This window comes from Colobus angolensis, unplaced genomic scaffold (genome assembly GCF_000951035.1).
Source record: "Colobus angolensis palliatus isolate OR3802 unplaced genomic scaffold, Cang.pa_1.0 Scaffold27, whole genome shotgun sequence".
Taxonomy (NCBI): Eukaryota; Metazoa; Chordata; class Mammalia; order Primates; family Cercopithecidae; genus Colobus; species Colobus angolensis.
The window spans coordinates 6,898,730-6,914,110 of record NW_012115932.1 but is presented as its reverse complement, the minus strand read 5'-3'; positions in this window follow the sequence as shown (position 1 = coordinate 6,914,110).

The following is a 15,381-nucleotide window of genomic DNA, read 5'->3' as shown; positions in this document are numbered from 1 at the left end:
ACACAGTCCGTGAGCGTTCCCCATTGCTCAAAATGGCTCCTCAGGCTCTCATCGGTTGTTTCAAAGCTCAACCCTCCAATGAAGAGCTTCCTCAGCTGTTCGGGCTCTTTAGGAGACTCTGACTTAGACATGACGGCAGGGAGAAGAGAGACTTTAACGATGCTTCTTCGGCGGCGTCCACGGGCCTATTTTTCTTATAGAGCAAGCTACAGGGAAGCCAAATATTGCATAGTTATTTGATAAGCACATAATAAGAGCAATAAGGATTAGTAGATTAATCAGTTATTCAAGAATATCTGATAATGATAACTTGATTCATCCATTTCTATAATGAGTGCCACTGAAACTTGCCTGGTCATGTCCCTAGACTAGAGCAGTTCTTCCTCAGTCTTTATTTTATTCATGCTGAACTCAATCTCATTTTCATCTTTTCATTCTGGCCACCCAATGTGTGGTGAGATACCTAATCTTTCAAAATTAATATTATTTGCTTTACATAGCTTTGAGACATTCTGACATGGTCATTTTTTACTAATGAGGTATGGATTTAAAAAATATATGTTTGACTTACAGGTCCCTTTTGAATAAATGTACTTTTAAAAAAATACATATCTTTATGCTCATGTCCCCTTTCCTTCTAAGATTTTACCCCTTTTTCACTTTTAAATTCCTGTATTCCTCAATTAGGTGTCAGGGTGATTAATTTATACACGCACATATGCCACATATATATATGTGTGTGTGTGTATATACATATACATATATATATATTTTTTAAATTAAATGATGTCTGTTAGTGAATATCTGTTTTTGGCTACCTAGAATCAACTCATGTTTTAGGTAACCACAACTCTGATTCCTCTGGTACCTCACACTTCTTCCACTTGAGTCCATATGCTTCCAAGGTGTTGAATCTATCCTAGACCAGGAATGATTATGTGCCTGTGTGCCTTGGGTCTGCCCAGTAAGACATAGAATTTCCTTGATACAGTGATCACATCAGGAATGACAGATGACTCAGTCAGAGCAATAAGAAAAACATGTGAACTATACAGCATGGACGATAAGGGCTGTTTCTTTTCCTCTTCCTCCTCCTGTTTTTTTCTCATTCCTTCCCAATCTTTCTTTTTCACCTTCTCTTTCTGATTCCTCTTCCTCTTATTCCATCTCCTTCTCCTCCTCCTTTTTCTACTCTTTTCTTCTCTAACGAAACTTTCTTCATGGTCTAAGAATGACTTACTATAGTAATATTATAAATAGCAGGATATCAAATGGTTAAATTGCCTTGTTTAATTGAAGAACAATATTTTTTAAAAACATAGCTTTTTGACTCATAATAACAGGTGGTTTTAAAATATAGTCACAAATCTTTGACACTCCTCTCTTAAAAAGATGGAGTCCGTATTAGTCCGTTCTCATGTTGCTATGAAGAAATACCCAAGACTAGATAATTTATAAAGAAAAGAGGTTAAATTGACTCTCAATTCTGCATGGCTATGGAGGCCTCAGGAAACTTACAATAATGGCAGAAGGCACCTCTTCACAGGGCAGCAGGAGAGAGAGAATGAGTGTCAGCAGGGAAAATGTCAGGTGCTTACAAAATAATCAGATCTCATGAGAACTCACTCACTATCATAAGAACAGCATGGCGGAAACTGCCACCATGATTCAATTACCTCCCACCAGGTCCTTCCCAAGACACATGGGATTATGGGATTAAAATTCAAGGTGAAATTTGGGTGAGTTCACAAAACTAAACCATATAATTCCTCCCCTGGCCCCTCTCAAATTTCATATCCTCACATTTCAAACCATGATCATACCCTTCTAACAGTCCCCCAAAGTCTTAACTCATTCCAGCATTAACTCAAAAGTCCAAGTCCAAACTCTCATCTGAGACAAGGCAAGTCCCTTCTCACTATGAGCTTGTAAAATCAAAAGCAAGTTAGTTACTTCCTAGATACAATGGGGTACAAGCACTGGGTAAATACACCCATTCCAAATGGGAGATATTGGCCAAAACAAAGGGGCCACACAGGCCCCATGCAAGTCCAAAATCTACTAGAGCAGTCGTTAAACCTTAAAGTTCTAGACTGATCTCCTTTGACTCCATGTTTCACATCCAGGTCATGCTGATGTAAAAGGTGGGCTCCTATGGCCTTAGACAGCTCTGCCTTTGTGGCTTTGCAGGGTACAGCCCCTTTCCCAGCTGCTTTCACAGGCTGGCATTGGATGCCTGTGACTTTTCCAGGCACATGGTGCAAACTGTAGGTAGATCTACCACTCTGGGGCCTAGAGGATGGTGGCCCTCTTCTCACAGCTCCACCAGGCAGTGGCACTGTAAGGACTCTGTGTGGGGGCTCCAACCCCACATTTCCTTTCTTCACTGCCCTAGCAGAGATTCTCCATGAGGGCTCTGTCCCTGCAGCAAACTCCTTCTCCTCCTCCTTCTTCTTCTCCTCCTCCTCCTCCTTCTTCTTCTTCTTCCTCCTCCTCCTCTTCTTCTTCTTTTGATGGAGTCTCACTCTGTCACCCAGGCTGGAGTGCAGTGTCACTAACTTGGTTCACTGCAATTTCCACCTCCCAGGTTCAAGTGATTGTCCCACTTCAGCCTCCCAATTAGCTGGCATTACAGTCATGTGCCACTGTGGCCTGCTAACTTTGTTTTGTGTATTTTTAGTAGAGTCTGAGTTTCACCATGGTAACCAGGTTGGTTTTGAACTCTTGACCTCAAGTAATCCACCTGCCTTGGCCTCCCGAAGTGCTGGGATTATAGGCGTGAGCCACTGCACCTGGCCAGCAGCAAACTTTTGCCTAGACATCCAGGCATTTACATATATCCTCTGAAATCTAGGCAGAGGTTCCCAAATATCAGTTCTTGACATCTGTGCACCTGCAGTCCCAACACTACGTGTGAGACAACAAGGTTTGGGGTTTGTACCCTCTGAAGCAATGGTCTGAGCTGTACGTTGGCCACTTTTAGCCATGACTAGAATGCAGGGCACAAAGTTCTGAGACTGTACAAAGCAGCATGGCCAGGGCTAGACCCATGAAACCATTTTTTCCTCTTAAGTCTCCTACACTGTGATGGGAGGGACTGCCTTGAAGACCTCTGATGTGGCCTGGAGACATTTTACCCATTGTTTTATTTACATTTGGCTCCTCGTTACTTATGCAAATTTCTGCAACCAGCTTGAATTTCTCCCCAGAAACAACATTTTTTTTTTAATTGCATCATCAGGCTGCAAATTTTCCAAACTTTTATGCTCTGCTTTCTCTTGAAGGCTTTGCTGCTTAGAAATTTCTTCCACCAGGTACCCTAAATCATCTCTCTCAAGTTCAAAGCTCCACAGTTCTCTGGGGCAAGGGCAAAATGATGTCAGTCTCTTTGCTAAAGTGCAACAAGAGTTACCTTTATTCCAGTTCTCAAGAAATTCCTCATCTCCATCTGAGACCACCTCAGCCTGGACTTTGTTGTCCATACCTATCAACCTTTTGGTCAAAACCATTCACCAAGTCTGTAGGAAATTCCAAACTTTCCCACATTTTCCTGTCTTCTATTGAGCCCTCCAAACTGCTCCAATCTCTGCCTATTACCCAGTACCAAAATCACTTACACATATTTGGGTATCCTTATAGCAGCACCCTACTCCCTTAGTCCCAATTTGCTGTATTAGTTCATTCTCATGCTGCTATGAAGAAATACCTGAGACTGGGTAATTTATAAAGAAAAGATTTAATTGACTCATAGTTCTGCATGGCTGAGAGGCCTCAGGAAACTTATAATTATCACCTCTTCACAGGGCGGCAGGAGAGAGAATGCATGCCAGCAGGGGAAATGCCAGACACTTATAATACCATCAGATCTCCTGAGAACTCACTCACTATCACAGGAAAAACCTTGGGGAAACTGCCGCCATGATTCAGTTACCTCCCACTGGGTGCCTCCCAGGAGACAAGTGCAGATGATGGCATTACAATTCAAGATGAGATTTGGGTGGGCACACCAAACCAAACCATATCAAAGCTTAACTTCCCTTCTCTTGAGTATGAGCTGGACTTTGTGATTTGCCTCTAATGAATAAAATGTGATAGAAGTAATGTTGTGTCACTTCCAAGAGTGTTCATGAAGACATGGGAGATCCACCTTCATCTCTTTTGATTATTCACTTCTTCTGGTGGTAGTTGGCCCCCTTGTCGTGAGGACACTCAAGCAGTGCTATGGAGAGGTCTGTGCATCAAGAAACTTGTCCTTCTGTCAAGAGATAGCATCAACTTCTCACCTATGTGAATGAACCATCTTAAGCAGATTCTCCAGCGCCATTCAAACTTTCATGAAAGTGTATCTTCAGCTGATATCATGACAGCAGCCTCATGTGAAACCCTGAACCAGAATCACTGGGCTAAGTAGCTCCACATCCCATCCACAAAAAATGTGAAGTAATGTCTTAGTCCATTTATCTGTTGCTTACAATAAAATTCCTGAAACATGGTAATTTATACAGAAAACTAAGAGTTGTAGATGCTGAAAAGTCCAAATTGGGTGAGGGCCTTCTTTCTAGTAGGAAGTCTGCAGAGTCCTGAGGCAGCACAGGGCCACACATGGAGAGGGGACTGAGGGTGGTAGTTCAGGACTCTACTTCTTATAAAGCCAGCAGTCCCTTCCCATGATAACCCATTCATTCATTAACCTATTAATCCATGAATAGATCAATCCATTCATGAGGGCAGGGCCCTCAAGATGCAATCACCTCTTCAAGGCTCTACTGCTCAATACTGCCGTACTGGGGATTAAATTTCTATGAGCTTTGGAGGGGACAAATATTCAAGTCATAGCATAATACATATTTATTGTTTTAAGGCACTACATTTTGAGGCAATTTGTCATATTCAACACTTTAGTATTTTGAACTCGGCATGGATAGAGAAGATTTTGGTGTAACTTGAGTGTCTATACAGCTGTTTTTCTTCCCATAGTTGTAAATTATTCCTTGGAATTTTATTTTTGAAAGTGATTTTAAAAGCCTCTTGATTCTCTGTACAACAAGTAATTAAAAGAGAGCAAAATAGGATGCTTTAAGGTTTGAAAAAATACCCACATAGTAGTATTTACTTTTAAAACTTTAATATTCAAAAATCTTAGATATTAATGTAAATATAAGCTAGACATTAACAAAGGTTTTATTGATGTATATAATTTCAATTAGATTGCTTGAAACCTCATTTTAATACCCTAGTAACTATATGGCTACCTGAGAGAAGATGTTCATGGTTCTCAAGGGGCATCTCAAAATCACTGATGTCTAATGAATTCATTCATTAATTCTGATCAAATATGTATTGAGCAGCTACTATGCACCAGCCACTGTTTTAGGTTTTCCATATGATTAAGCGAGACTTTCTGACAAATTAGGTCAGTTTTGGGACCATCTGGTCATTCTGTCTCTGTGTCTGTTTCACGCCACATGGACCCGGATGAAGAAATTGGCTTTTCCCATTACTTTCACCAAACCACTTATTTTATAACATTTTGTGTCAAGATTTTCCTGAATTTTTGACAATATGGAGAATTTTGCAGTGAAGTAACACATACAATTTAAAATTCACTATAAGAAATTCCTGTTTGTGGAACTCCTGTAACTATTTCTGTAAATTGAGCTCCAGACTCCTTGGTTGTATTTCTTGGCCACCTTGCCCTTCATCCTCTCTTCTTTGTTCTCTCGCTTTCCCCACCATCAGAGTTCTATTTATTTTTAGTACAGAACATTTTAGCTATTTCTTCTACTGTCTTGACTTTTGCCAACTTATAACCACATGCATTTTCTCCTAACTCACTTTCTTATCAAGGTGTTTTCCTAAAAATTTGTTTTCCTCTATAAAAATAAGTCTGATACTATCTGTTAAAGAAATAAGTTTTACACTATACCAAGTATTTTTTCCCTGAAGTGATAGGTGCTATGGTACATTGATGAATAACATTCAGAAAACTGATTGAACTAGACTTAAAGATAGTGCAAAGATTATTTGCGGTGCAAAGATATGCACATTCTGCAAATGTTTAATTACCAGTGAATTAGGAACATCCGAGGGCAGTTATATAGTTGAAAAGTAAAAATAAACTCAGTTTCTTCCAGTACACTCTCACAAAACACTTCTGACACCAGATGTGTGTGGATTTCTCCCCAGCAGCAAGCAATTAATTCTGCAGTGGATACCAGCTCAGTGTCCTTTAATTCGCTCAGTGTCCTTTAATTCAATTCAGTTCTGACACTATCTACCTGGAGGTTGTATAGATTGCACAGATTGAGAGCTCAGTTCCTACAAGACTGCTCCAACTTCAGATGCCAGTAGTAAGCCTTAGTTTGTTTTTCCTGCGTTTCTGACTGACTAGCTGTAAATTGAGGTTCCCGTGGTGACGACCTTTTTAAGTTTGATTAATTTGCTAGAGGAACTCAACAGAGCTCAGGAAAACACATTTACCAGTTTCTTATAAAGAATATTACAAAGAATATAGACAAAGAGATGCACAGATCAAGGCATGTAGGAAGGGATGTGGAGCTCCCATGCCCTCTTGGGTATGATGCTCTCCAGGCACTTCCATGCATTTGGCTATCTGAAAGCTCATTGAGATCTAGTCCTTTTGGTTTTGCTGGAAGCTTTATTACTTAGGCATGATTGATTAAAGCATTGGCTGCTTTGTTTCACTTAACCCCTCACCCACCCCAATCCATCCCCAGAGGTTGTGGGTGGGGCTGAAAGTCCCAACTTTCTAATCGTGCTTTGGTCTTTCTGGTGTCCTGCCCCATTCTGAAGTTAGCTAGGGGCTGCCAATCGTCAGCCAACGCATTAGCACATAAAAAGACATGACTTTGGCGATTCTACAGATTTTAGATTGTATGAAACCAGGATGAAGAGCCAATATATTTTTTATAATATCACAAGAGTCCAAAGAGGCTATTATTTTTAGATAAATGAGTTTTTAAAAATCTTCAATTTTTAATTTAAACACAAAATTTGTCTTTTTTCAACCTTTTTTTCTGTTGTCTGACACAGCAGTTCCATCCACACTATAGATAATGTTGACATTAGAGAAATTATGCCATAAAAAGGCTAGGGTATAAATAATAACTTTTTATGTAAGGAAATAGCAGGGAGAATAGTAAGACTGAGAAATCTCTGTTTTGGGAAAAGTCATTAGAAAATATTTGCTATTCTTTTTTCTTTTTCTCTTACTTGATTTGTATTTACACAGATTTTAACTTTTAGAGAGCAGAAATATGTGAATCTCTTTGAAAGTTTTGAAAACACAATGTTTTAACTTTAAAGTTAGAAGTTAGGGCAGGTTTACCATTTAACTGTTGTTACCTCTAAACAAACACACAAAGGAGTTTTAGATATGTGGATACTAATGAATTTGGTTTTTCCTATCAAGGGAAGCATTGATATTGTTTGGCTCTCGGTCCCCACCTATATCGCACCTTGAATTGCAATAATCCCCACATGTCGTGGGAGGGACCCAGTGGGAGGTGATAGAATCATGGGTGTGGGTTTCTCCTGTGCTATTGTCGTAGTAGTGAAGAAGTCTCACAAGATCTGACGGTTTTATAGAGGGAATTTTTCCTGTACATGATCTCTCTCTTGCCTACCACCATGTAAGATGTGCCTTGCTCCTCCTTCACCTTCCGCCATGATTGTGAGGCCTCCCCAGCCATGTGGAACTGTGAGTCAATTAAACCTCTTTCCATCATAAATAACCCAATCTTAAATGTGTCTTTATTAGCAGTGTGAGAACAGACTAATACAAGCATATCTTTTGGTATTGCATTACTTACCAATTCTGTTGGCAATACTCTGCTATTGAAGTTGGCAGACAGAAAATTAGACAATAATATAAAAATGTTTCTTTTCAATGTAAAAACCTTGAAAAAGAGTTGTCTTTGACAAAACACAGTGTCCAAGTAATTAGTTATCTTTCTTTTTTCCTTTACCTTTCCTTTCCTTTTCTTTCCTCTTTTTGTTGTTTCTTCTTTTTCTCTCCATCTCATCTGTTATAGGTTGGAGAACTTAAAAACCATTCAAAATGAAATAGCTATGTAAGATCATGGCATGTATTCAGACAGATGTATTTCTTTGCCCAGACAAGAATCCATCAATTTTCTTCTACTAGAAGTACTTAGAGGGTGTAGGGCTAATTTAAAAATGACTCTAGTGGACCCATGTGAATGTAGTCAACTGATCTTTGATAAAGGAGCAAATACAATATAATGGAGCAAAGATAGTCTTTTCAGTGAGTGGTGGTGGAGCAACTGGACATCAACATGCAAAAATAAGTCTGGAAACAGACTTCACATCCTTCCCCAAAATTAACTCAAAATAAATTGTATACCTAGATGTAAAATGAGAAACTGTGAAACTCCTAGAGGATAACATAGAAGAAAATCTAGATGACATTGGGTATGGTGATGACTTTTTAGATACAACACCAAAACCAGAGTATCTGAAAGAAATAATTGATAAGATAGACTTCATTAAGAATAAAAACTTCTGCTCTGGGAAAGGCAATGTCAAGAGAATGATAAGTCACTGACTGGGAGAAAATATCTTCAGAAGACATATATGATAAAGGACTGTTATCCAAAATATACAATGAACTTTTAAAACCTTGAAATAACTTTAAAAATAATGACTTTTAAAATAAGAAAACAACAATTTAAAAATTAGCCAAAGACCTTAGCAGACACCTCATCAAATAAAATACACAGATGGCAAATAAGCATATGAAAATATGCACATAATCATATGCCATGGGAACTGCAAGTTAAAACAACAGAACACCAGTATATACCTATTAGGATGGTCAAAATCTGGAATACTAACACTACCAAATGCTGACAAAAATATAAAGCAACAGGAACATATGATCAGGGCTGGTGGGAATGAAAAATAGTACAGTCACTTTGAAAGACAGCTTGGTGATTTCTCATCACACTAAACATACCATTTGGCTCAGCAGTTATTCTTATTATTTACCCAAAGGAATTGGAAACATATTTTCACACAAAATCCTGCATGCAGGTGTTTATAGCAGTTTTATTCATAATTGTTAAAACTTGAAAGCAACCAAGATGTCCTTAAGTAGGTGAATGAATAAGTAAACCGTGGTACATCCAGATAATGGAATATTGTTCAGCACTGAAAAAAGAGCTATCAAGCCATGAAGAGACATGGAGGAAACTTAAAATGAATATAGATAAGTGAAAGGGCATATTCGAGAAGGCTATATATGTAATAATTTCAACTATATTACTTTCAAGACAGGGCAAAACTATGGAGACAGTAAAAAGATCAGTGGTTCACAGGAGGTGGGGAAGAGGAGAACTGAATATGTGGAACATAGATTTTTAGGGCAGTGAAAACACTGTTTGGTGTTATAATAACAAATACATATCATTATACATTTGTCCAAGCTCATAGAATGTGAGTGAATTCAACACCAGGAATAAACCCTAATGTGAGCTATGGATTTTGGGTGATGATGTGTTAATGTAGGTTCACCAATTGTAACAATTGTACCCCTGGTGAGCAATGTTGGTAATGAGAGAGACTATTGGAAATCTCTGTACCGTTCTCATTTTTTTTTTTTTTTTTTTGAGACAGAGTCTCACTCTGTCACCCAGGCTGGAGTGCAGTGGTGCGATCTCAGCTCACTGCAACCTCTTCCTCCCGGGTTCATGCCATTCTCCTGCCTCAGTATCCGGAGTAGCTGGGACTACAGGCACCCAACACCATGCCTGGCTAATTTTTTGTATTTTTAGTAGAGACGGGATTTCACCATGTTAGCCAGGATGGTCTCGATCTCCTGACCTCATGATCCGCCCACTTCAGCCTCCCAAAGTGTTGGGATTACAGGCATGAGCCACAATGCCTGGCCTGTACCTTTCTCTTAATTTTGCTGTGAACTTAAATCTGCTCTAAGAAATAAAGTCTGAAAAAAATGACTTCATGTTGTATCAGTCTAAATTGTCATTGAAAAGAGATTTGAGATTTGTGTTGTACATTTGTCCTAGGCTGCTCCTCCAAGAACAGAAATAAAAGCAGAGAAATATGGATTCTGTTTACAAATCACTTTTAAATTTGATATTAAACATGCCATTTATGCTATTCTGGAACCATTTTATTAATCTATCAAAATAAATAGGCTGTGTCTACTGATTTCTTTTTTTTTTTTTTTTGTATTTTTAATAGAGACAGGGTTTCACTGTGTTGGCCAAGATGGTCTGGATCTCTTGACCTCATGATCCCCCTGCCTCGGCCTCCCAAAGTGCTGGGATTACAGGTGTGAGCCACCACACCCAACCCTGTATTTACAGATTTCTAAGCTGTCTTGTAGTTCTTAAGATTTAAGGGTTTATGCACTAGCTCTTGGATTAAAGAGTGTCATTGGCCAGGCACAGTGGCTCATGCCTGTAATCCCAGCATTTTGGAAGGCCAAGGCAGGCAGATCACCTGAGGCTGGGAGTTCGAGACCACCCTTACCAACATGGAGAAACACTGTCTCTACTAGAAATACAAAATTAGCTGGGTGTGGTGGCGCATGCCTGTAATCCCAGCTACTGGGGAGGCTGAGGCAGGAGAATTGCTTGAATTTGGGAAGTGGAGGTTGCTGTGAGCTGAGATCGCGCCATTGCACTCCAACCTGGGCAACAAGATTGAAACTACATCTCAAAAAAACAGCAACAACAACAACAACAAAAAAGAGAATCATTATTTAATGTAAGGTCCATGGCTATTTCAATAGCATCTGGTAATACAATACTGATTGTATTACCCTTCAGCCCTCCAAACAAACAAAATTTCAAAGTTGAATTTATATCATTAATTAGCGATTATTCATTTTTACATCATAATATTTAAGTTACGGTATATGAGGAAAAGAGTAAGCATCACTCAAGGACTTAACCTCCTCTTCTAGGGAAAGGATTAATACATTTTTGGTTGTACACAGAATAGTTATATCATTTTAAGTGGAACTGCAACCTTTTTATTTTATGTGGAGACTAAGTATGATTTAAAGACATGAGTATGGGTTGTCAAGTTGACAAAGAATAGCCTTGTGGTGGCTGATTTGGGGTGTCAACCTGACTGGATTAAGGGATATCCAGATAGCAGATAAAGTATTATTTATTCTCAGTGCTTTGGTCGGCCTGGGCTCATCCCTTTTCTCCTGTAAAGGAAGCCCAGGTAGTTTTGCTTTGGATTTCAATGACAGGGCTGCCCCAGTTGTGTCTGTGAGAGTGTTTCCAAAGGAGACTGGCCTGTGAATCAGTGGACTGAATGTGGAAGATCCACCCTCAATGTGTGGGGCACCATCTAATCAGCTGGGGTCCCTAATGGAACAAAAAGGCAAAGGAAGGGTTAATTCTTTCCCTCTCTCTTTTAGAGCTGAGGTGTCCTTCTCCTAACCTTGGTCATCAGAACATTAGATTCTCTGGCCTTTGGATTCCAAGACTCCCCCAGCAATCCCACTGGGCTCTTGAGCCTCAGCCTCAGACTGAGAGTTATACCATCGGCTTCCTTGGTTCTGAGGCTTTTGGACATGGACTGAGCTGCATTACCAGCTTTCTTGGTTCTCCAGTTTGCAGGTGGCCTATCGTGGGAATTCTCAGCCTCCATAATCAAACCAGCCAATTCTCCTGATAAATCCCTTGTAGCATTTCTCTCTACCTATCCTATCAGTTCTTTCTCTCTGGAGAACCCTCATTAAAACATCAGTGTGAATGGACATTTGTTGATATCTTCTTTTCCAACCCTCTCCTCTGCTCCTTTTCCAAATGGTCACCAGTTTCCGCTTGGGCATCTAGTGCAGAGTGAGGCTGGAATACCTAGGCCAAGCCAATCAGAGCGTTTCATTTTCCTGGTCACACACTTTGGTTCAGGACTTGCTATCCCATTCCCATGGCATCTACACTCATTCAGAGTGAAATTCAGTTTGCTGGGAATTCTGGAGCAAAAATGACCTCTTTTCCTGCTAAGTATGAATGAGGAAACAGGGAGCCCTAGGTATTAGCAGTCATTTGAGATGCTAAAGTAAATCAATTTTAGGAAGATGTAAATATCTTGGAAGGCAGAGTGAGATGTGAGAAGCACGCACACACACAGATACACATACCTGCACAACTTTCATGACACAATTAAAGCCTGAGCTTTGTGTGAGTTAATAAAATCTCCTTATATTTTAAGCCAATTTGAGTTAGGTTTTCTTTTATTGGTAACCAAAACCAATCCTCACGTCCTGAGTGTGCTAGCTGAGGGAAATTTATGGGGCTAATCACAATTTTAGGATTGTCAAAGCAAATATATGACAGAAAAACTAGAAGAGATCTGTCAAATACTGTAAAGAATCCTCAGCTTGTTAAAGGGAATGGTAATAGAGTAGAAAAAGCATGGACTTTGAGGTGAGGCAGACATCGGTTTAAATTATGACTCATTCCCTTGACATAAATATTTGCAAATATTTATTGATCATTTACCATGTGCCAAGCAATTTAAGATCATTATCTCGTGTAATCCTCTTACTGAGTCTATTATTTTACAATGAGGAGACTAAGAATAGAGAAACAAATCCAAAGTGTACAAGTTAGTGTGGGGCACTGGTAGTTTGCAAACCTATGTGTACATCATACCATGTTTTCACTTTGACTCCCTTACATCTTTGGAAAGTGCTGATCCACATGTATTTTATTTGGCTCATGCATTGTGTTTTTGAAATGTTTGAGCCAGCATATAAACATTGGCTAATTTCACGTAAAAATCTGAACTTGCATCTTCACTTAAAAAATGAGGTCTGGCCATCCTAGGTCTGCGTTCCCATGGGAATTATCAGGCGGAGCGGTACAATGGCTGCGCCATTTAACCATGACATGCCTTCTACAGTTTTCCGTAATTTCCAGCCTTCTATAATGTTGCCCTGACTCCAAAGTTGTGTTAGTAAGTAATGGTCACTTATTTCACATTGTTGCTTTTCTTATAATAGAGATATAATTATTTGTACTTTTGAAAATGAATGATTAATCTAGAGGGTGAAACTTTTCAAGTAACGAGAGAGAGTGCACTCTTACTTGAAGAAGCAAAGAACATTTCTTTTAGTTTAATCTACAAGTGTCACACCTAATTTATTCATTTATTATACCTGCTTGGCTTCTGTGAGCACCAAGGTTTGCAAATATTCCATTAAATTATACTTTTTTTGTGTGAAATTTTGAGAAAATTTTTTCAATTCACCAGAGCTCCTTTTTCTTATTTTAAAAATCATGGATGAAGCTAGAAACCATCATTCTGAGCAAACTATCGCAAGAACAGAAAACCAAACACTGCATGTCCTCACTGATAGATGGAAATTGAACAATGAGAACACTTGGACACAGGGTGTGGAACATCACACCCTGGGGCCTGTTGTGGGGCGGGGGTAGTGGGGAGGGATAGTTTTAAGAGATATACTTAATGTAAATGATGAGTTAATGGGTGCAGCACACCAACATGGCACATGTATACATATGTAACAAACCTGCACGTTGTGCACGTGTACCCTAGAACTTAAAGTATAATATAAAAAAAAAAGGTAAAAAAAAATGAAGATTTTGTTGCAAGGTTAAATAAGATAAACAACCCAACCAAACACTTGAAATCTAGTAGTTGTTTAGAAAGAGAAGTCTTAGCTCCCTTCCTCATGAGATATATATATATATATATATAGTGTGTGTGTGTGTTTGTGTGTGTGTGATGAATCTGGCCTATATTACTATACTAAATTGCGAACATGAACACATCATTTTTACATTAATAGATTTGCTATCTGTATCATTTGCAAAATATTGTCTATTTAATCTTGTGCATCATTGGCTTCTGGACAATGCCTTTCTAATTTGAGGACTACAAAGGGAAAAGTAATTAGGACTATGTGGGTGACATCCCAGTGGGCTGAAACTTCCCATGTTATGAGAGAAATCAAGCAAGTGTCTGTTTTCTCAAAATGTCATCCAGGAGAGGAGATTTATGACAGAAAGAGGCCAAATTGCACATGTAGAATGAAGTGGATACTGACTGTCAGGAGGAAGAGTCACTTTAATTGGTGATGATACTGTTAAAGTTTGCCAGTAACTGTCACCATGGGATTGACCCCTCCCAAGGAATGTTAGGTCAAATGAGGGAAGAAAAGTATGTCCTTCTCAGAGTATTGTCTTTTTGGAGCCATGCAGTTTATCAGGTATAATAAGAGTTCTGTGATGTGAAAGTCAGTATCAGTATCTATCTTTAACTTTGGAGAAAAAATAGATTTTCTTTCTCAGTGTCTGTTTAAACAAGTGATTATTGTTTGAACCTAGTCATCCACTGTAGAAGCACAAAGTTACAGCATTAGATAAGAGGTCTAGAAAACCCCGCATGGATTATTGTAAGAAGTCAAGACAAAAATTATTTATGTTCATTAAAATATTCTGAAATTTAACCCATCATTGAAAGAATTGAATAATAGAACTTTAAGACAGCCAAAAATGATAGTATTTAACGTAATGGTTCTATTGTCCTTAATGACTTCTCTGAATTTTTCCTGCTGGTTAACTAGACACTGGAAACAAGATCTTTTAGCTTTCAGAGCAATGATCTTTTCATTATACTATACCTTCCTACTGTGGTTATTTTTCAAGCTAATGCTCCAAGATCAGACTCTAGTTAAGGTTTCCTTTTTAAAATACAATTGGAATAGACTATTTATGATCTTTGCAGTCCCCTTTGACTTATTGGAGACTACTCCTTGTTTATGTAGGTAATTGCTGTCCCCACAGATATATGCATCAGAAGGAACTTTTATGTTTCTTCAATATAATCCTAGCTCTCTGGCCACAATTGATTTGTTGAAAAATATATGTATAAATCAATTCAGTCAAATTAATTATTTTCATGATAATTTGGAGTAGAGAATAAAAAAAAATCAGCATATTTCTGATTGGCTGAATATGTAGCCTATAGCCTTTGTAGCCATTGGCTGCCACATTAGCTGAATGCTGTTTGGAATGAGGGAGAAGAAGTAAATCCACTAAATTCACTGCAGAGAAAAGCAGAAATGAGAAGGGGAGAGGAGGGATTTCTGAGTTCCCTATTTTCAGTCTTGGGTTCTATAAGATACCACTACAATTTTCCAGTGGATTTTCTCCTTATTTTGAAATAGTTTCAGAAGGCTCTTTCCCTCTTTCTTTTTCTTTTCTTTTCTTCTCTCTCTCTTTCTCCCTTTCTCTCTCTCTCTCTTTCTCTCTTTCTTCCTTCCTTCCTTCCTTCCTTCCTTCCTTCCTTCCTTCCTTCCTTCCTTCCTTCCTTCCTTCCTTCCTT